This window comes from Rhipicephalus microplus, chromosome X, assembly GCF_043290135.1.
Source record: "Rhipicephalus microplus isolate Deutch F79 chromosome X, USDA_Rmic, whole genome shotgun sequence".
In the NCBI taxonomy this organism is placed as follows: Eukaryota; Metazoa; Arthropoda; class Arachnida; order Ixodida; family Ixodidae; genus Rhipicephalus; species Rhipicephalus microplus.
In genome coordinates, this window is record NC_134710.1 from 452,519,570 (window position 1) to 452,526,425 (window position 6,856).

Here is a 6,856-nt window from a genome sequence, read left to right on the forward strand (position 1 = left end):
GGTAATTTTTTCATCCACTTTTCTTTCTTCTTATTTACATTCCATTGGTTCTAATAACTTCCCCTGTGCATTCCTTGGCATTACTGTCTGTTATATCTCATTAAAATTGTGTTAAAACACGGAAAAACGAGCCCTTAGGTATACACTTCTTTCCCCCCATATATATATATATATATATATATATATATATATATATATATATATATATATATATATTTGTATCTATATATATGTAAATGTGTGTGTGTGTGTACTGTGCACATATACGAGCGTGGTAAATTTCTCGAAACAATATGCACCACTGCCTGCCTAAACTTTTGACCATGCTTTTGACCATGCTGTTCTATAATAATAGAACCATGCTTATAATACAAAACATCGTCATAAATTTGGTCACTTGCAATGGCGTTACGCCAATAGAATATTTGGAAAGCAGCACAATTTCAGCTTTAGATACAAAATGAGAAATGGTTACAATGAATTTACGTAGGTTAACAGACAGGTTATATATACAATTGGCACTTTTTGATATATTTGTGTGTTGTTTTAATAAGTTTAATATTTAATAAGCCTTTCGAAAAGCAATAATTATTATGTTCCGTGAAACTGCCATGAAGAAACTCAGTCGTGACCGATTAATGTGGTGACAACGTTACTTATACTCGGGTTTCTTGTGAAACAATCGAGCGCATGTGAGCTCATTAGATGAACACTGTGCTCTGGATATCGTAGAGACTGTTGACAAATCGAGCATTTAGTATATTCATGGTTTCGATACTTCTACTCTCTTTGTAGTTCGCCAGTATCCACCTATGATGTAACGCAGCTCAAAGGGCTGATTGTGTAAGAAGCTAGGCGATCAGTGCAAATTACCATTGACAGTTTTTTGTGTGTGTGTGTGTGGTTCAGCAGGCTCTTGAAGCAGTTAGTGTATCGATGCAATTTAGGCGTGCATGCATATTCACTCGTGCTCCATGGCGCGTGTCGGGTGCATCCACTGACAAAGGCTCAGAAAGGCAATGAACTCGCTAAAAACGAGCAATTACACGCTTTCGTAGGCACGGGTGCGCGCGCTCCCAAGGCAGACGCTCCTGAGATCTTCAGTACCATGGGACTACAGCGCCGCCACTACTGTCACCCGCCGGAGAATCTGCCAAGATGCGGCGCGGCCACCTCGTTCACTCCACTGCTCTTTCTATAGTACACTGTAGCTGCGATCAAGTCTACGGTTTGGGGGCACATCTCGTGGTCTGTGGCCCCGAAAACACGTAGATAACGTCGCTACACTCTGTGAATCTGCGAGAAATAAAAACAGTAAGCCTAGGATGCACTCCTCGGGTGATGACTCCGCAGTATTCGTGTGTTTCAAAGGGAACGTTGTCTCGCTGGCCGAACCAAAGCCAACTAGCTCTGTCGTTCTGTTTCGTGCTGTTTTCATCCCCACAGGTTCGTCTGCTCGGTTTTATAATCGTGCCATTCGATATCGAGCTCACAAGGACCGTTTTTGTAGCGTTAGCTACACTGGCCTCCCTGAGCCGATCTTGCGTGGCACTGGTCTGCGCATGCGCAATGATACTCCGCCGCCATGTGCGCGCAATTCGATGCGCTGCGCAGACGATCAGTGGGGTGTCACGCACCGGAGCCGGCACCTTCCTCGCAGTCGGCTGCGGCCGCGCGCGACTCGCCGCCGCCGGTGTCCGCTTTCCAGAGGTGTGCCGTCATAGCCTTGGTAGACATATGAACGCCGACGCACGCGCTTTCCCTGTGCAGTCGTCATGTGACACTGCGCTGGAGCCGCTTGATAGCGCCTCTGACTGGCGTTCGCCACTGTGGTTTAACCGTGGAGAAGGAGAGTGCAAATGCTGCTCAACGATGCCGTAAAGCGGAGAATCATAACTCATCGGATCCCGAAGTAGTTGCCCGGCAAAATAAATATACATGTGCCACATATTACGTATATCATGTGTGTCATAGGAACAGCTGTAAGCATGATAATCAAGCTAATTCTAGACAATCAGGAAAGCTTTCCAGAGGAGTGACGTCATGGCCTTGACATACATATCGGCGCCAGCGTTGGAGCTGCTATGCGATGCGCAGACGACCTGTGGTGTCACGAACCGGAGCCGGCACCTCCCGCGACTCGCCGCCGCCGCTGGTATGCGCTTTCCAGAGGAGCGACGTCGTAGTCCGGGCAGCCGTAATGGCGCCGGCGCGCGCGCAGCTATCTCACACTCGTTGTCTGACACTACGCTGGAGCCACTTGATAGCGCCTCTGACTGGCGTTTGCCAGTGTGGTATAGTTATGGAGGAGAGCACAGAAGCTGCTCAACAGCGTGCAAGAGCGGAGAAGCTTAACCCCTGGCAGTTAGCGGTTGAGCGTAGGAGGAACGAACAGAAGAAGGCTAAACGTGCTGCGGAGACACTGGAGCAAAGGGAGGAACGTCTAGCAAAGCGGCGTCGCCAGGAGGCTGAGCGATGTGCCCGACCATCTCTGCAGCATCAAGAACAAGACGCCGTCGATGACGTGAAGGCTTGCCAATCGACTGACTATACTGTGAAACTTAGCGAAAGCGCCAGTGCGACTCGGACCTTCGAGACGGACTTCGCAAACAATCCGTTTGAATATGTGTGCGACGTGTGTGAAAGACTATGACACATGTAAGACTTGACGCCGCTAAGTAGTGCCATGCGTGAAACGTTGAGTTTAGCGGTGGCGCCTGAGTGGGGTGAAACCGTGGCGCGAGTTTGTACAACGTGCAAGAACGTTTTCGTTAAGCAGAAGATTCTACTCTTTAGCGTTACCAATGGGTCTCGTTACCCGGCCATGCCGCCAGGTCTACCGGTTCTGAACGATGTGGCCGAGCGTTTACTTTCGCCACGGATTCCCTTTGTTCAGATCCGTCGTCTGATAAACTGGAGAAATGGTCAGTTTGGCATTAAGGGACCCGTGGTGAACGTGCCGGTAGACACAGACGAGATGCTAAAGCAGTCGCCTTGTGGCTTGGCAGACGATAAGTGCATAGTAGTGAACATAAAGAGGAGAATGTTTGCCAAGACTACCTATCTGTCGAACATGGTTTCTCGCAATGTGCTGGGACCATGGGTTGAGGTACTAAGAGTCTTACCGCTGTATGAGCATTACGGCATAAACATAGACGAGGGACGTTTGGAGAGGCTGTATCGGGAAGCCATCGCTCCAGACAAAGACTTTAACGTGGAGGCTTGTCCCGATCTCGCCGATTTAGATGATCCGATGAATGTGGCCACAGCTTTGACATTGGACCAGCATACTTTGGTATTGTGGTCGGGATAGATTGTGGTCGGGATAGACAGCCATTATGTTCGGGATGGATCTCCGACCATAATGGCTGCATTTAGATGGGGACGAAATAGAAAAAGAACACCCGTGAACCAAAAGATATGTGCACAATGGAGAACCCCAGGCGGTCCCAATCTTGGTACGCACCCTACAGCGTACCTCACAATGATATGTTGTTGGTACATTAAAGCCTAGCAATTATCGATGTTGAACAGACATGTTCATTTTAGGCCGACACAGGCAAATGGAAAAAACTGAAATTGTGTGTAAGGTGAACTAAACAACAAGTAAACATCGAAGACATTTGATACTTCTTTAGCAACGCGTACATTCCAATTTTACTTAGCCACGGCAGCAAGTGAGAAAAACGCTTGCCGAATCAGTTGGCTTCATAAAGGTAAGTTTTGATTAGTCCGCTCCTTTGTTCGTAACAAAAATAAAAATAAAGTAATCTAAAAAAACAAAACCCTGTCTTTTTCACAAATTAAGTTAAACAAGGGCACTTTAGCATCGAGTTTTCACCGCGAGAGTATCTTTTATAACAGTTCAGAGGCGTATGAACGTGGCCCTGCACAAGTGTTGTGGGCAACGCAGCTTTCCTTTACACGCAACTGTTTACAAAAAAAAAAAGACTACCTGCCTATCGTTTCGTTCACTACACGCAGTGGCATCAGATATAGTTTGGTGGTGATGGTCAAATGGACGGACGCATGGAAACTTTGTTAGTCTTGATGTTCACTACTCAAAGCTCATCGGACCAGATAAAAAAAAAGTTTACAATGCCGTTTGTTGCATAATATGCTCCTTTCATTTCCGGCAAAACGCCGTTGAAACCAGACTGTTTGGCCCTGGTTTCCACTGGTAGCTGTCTTCACTGTCGAATAAATATAGCAGACACGTGCCATCCGGTTTAGAAACGAGCCAGACAGCACTAGAAAGGAGAGCGAGAGCACAATTTTTCTCGGCTTGCCGCTTAGATGCAACGCTGCCTCCTCTTTCTACGTTCTCCCTTTCCTCTATACGTCCTCCTTTTTACATACTGTTTGTTGCGCTTGAATAAGCAGCAGTACCGCCAATGCCCTTTTGTTTTTTATTTTGATAGAAATATACTTCCTTGGTTCGCAGAGAACGTTTCAGAAGGAAGATATAGCATTCATTGATATTAGGGGTATACCGTCTCAAAACCATTATATGACTGTGAGAGACGTCGTAGTGGAGGGCTCCGGAAATTTCGACCACCTGGGGTTCATTAACGTGCACCCAAATCTGAGCACACGGGCCTGCACCATTTCCGGCTCCATCGGAAAAGGAAGATAAAGCAGATAGATAGAACAGAGCACCCACTTGCAGCCAATTTTATTGCACAGATGGCGTGAATATATATACAGTCAAGAGGGCGAGGAGATCACGCACAGAAGAAAGAGCAAACGATGGCGCATGCGCCAAACCACCTTTTTCCAGTCTTAATGTAACAACTTAACTAAAAAGATACATGTATTCATTATCCGACAGATTAACAGGTATATTTTCAGTTAAGTTTTCATTTTAAGATTGGAATAAGGTGGTGTGGCGTATGCACCATCATTTGTCCTTTCTTCAGTGCGTGGTCCCCTCGCCCTCTTGGCTGTATATATATTCCCGCCATCTGTGCAATAAAATTGGCTGTAAGTGTGCGCTCTGTCCTATCTCTCTGCTATATCTTCCCTCTGAAACATTCTCTGCGCACTAAGGAAGTATATTTCGCTGAAAAAGTGCAATACCAACGAGCCCAAGTAGGCACTTTTTTGGTTTTGTAACCACGATGCGCGCACGCACCATCTCTACCAGCCGCCACTCTCGTCTGCGGGAGCAGCTGAGAAGTGCGTGCTCTCACCGCCAGGGTGGCCGTGGAAACTCCAACGCTGGTTACCTATACTAGCAACGTTTATAATTCGATGGTGCGGGTTCCGGATAAAAAATCTTGGAGAAGGATAACTTCAACATAAAAAAATTTTGAAGGACCCCTTTGCCTGGAATGAGCGACAGAAGTGAAACCTGACAGGCACATCATCAGCACTATGGGGAGGACCCTAAAAACTGGAGATGGCAGGACTGTGAAGTTGCAATTTTGTACTCAATTGAATCCACTAGACAAACAAGGTATCTTTGAGGTAAAACATCTTGATTGAGGAGATGCATGTATGAATAAACTTTCACGCAACTGTGAGGTTGCTAGAACAGAAAACAGTTGTAGATAACTCAAATGAACTTTGCATTGTGTAACTTTGTGCTAGCCTTTTTTCCCAATCATTATCTGCCAAAAACAACTTTGTAACAAAGCTGCCCCACACGACAAAGATTCATTTGCCTCACCTTCCCTCCCCACCTCAAAAGAGACATTTTTAATAAAAATGTGGATCAATAGAACACTCCGTAGTGCGAGGGAAGGTTTTATAAACGTTCTGCCATTATTCATTATCCTTTATATTGACCATTCACCAACAAGAGAAAAAAACATAAAAAATCTGTCACAATTAACTCCGTTTCACGGTAGTACAAGTCTTCGACATCTAAGATAAATTCACTGCATGTCTTTGGATCATTCTGCCACATAAATATCACGATAGCCCCTGAATTGGGCACTAGAAATGAATCATAATAACGCTACGCCATGCCTCAAAAAGAACTGATAACTGCTGTTAAGGCACTACAACCCGAGGTCAACGACAAGGCCAAGTTCAGCAAAGTGATAGAACTGAAATGTCAGTGAACCTCTCATGTTTAACTTGAATAAAATGAAATATTGCTTCAAAGCAGTGTTTGCAGTGACTGGTGTTGCACCAGCAGTTGGTAATTTTTTCTTAAAGGTATACTAAAGAGAACCAATTTCTCAGTTTAGACCGACATGCTGCATATGAGACCTCTCATGCCAAATTTCATTATCAGTGGAGAAAATTAGGGTTTAAGTTTATTTTTTAATTTCGTGATGCTCAAATTTTGAAAATGCATTGTATTTTTGCAACATTGGCTTGATGAATATTTCTGAAACTTTGTATCTTAGGTCCATCACAAGGAGAGATGACATTGTACCTAATTTTGATGAATTAGTATTTACGTAAGACACAGTACACGCGTTTGAATTTCATGATGTCACGTGGTTTTGTGTGAAAAGATTAAAGTGGCATCTCCACCCACATTTTGTTCTCGCGCGTTTTCTCACTTACCAAGCATCATTTCGTGGTACAAGTGGTATTTTCTGGATAGATAAATTCTACTTGACTAATACGTGAAAAACGTTTTCGGTTTTAGTGTCTTTTAAAGATGTACCGAGAAAATTTTGAGACATCGCCAAAGGGACATTTTTAGTTTCCTCTGTACGCATGTAGTATTACCACTTAGCACACAATAGTCAGCCAGCATGCATAAGAGAGTTACTTTGATTTTTAAGTTTTTATTGCAAAGTATTGGCAAGCAATGGAGTGGACATTATCTTGATGAGTCAACAAGGTTCACCCCCGAGTTTTCAAACGGAGTTTCCGTGCATCCTAGATCACAGAA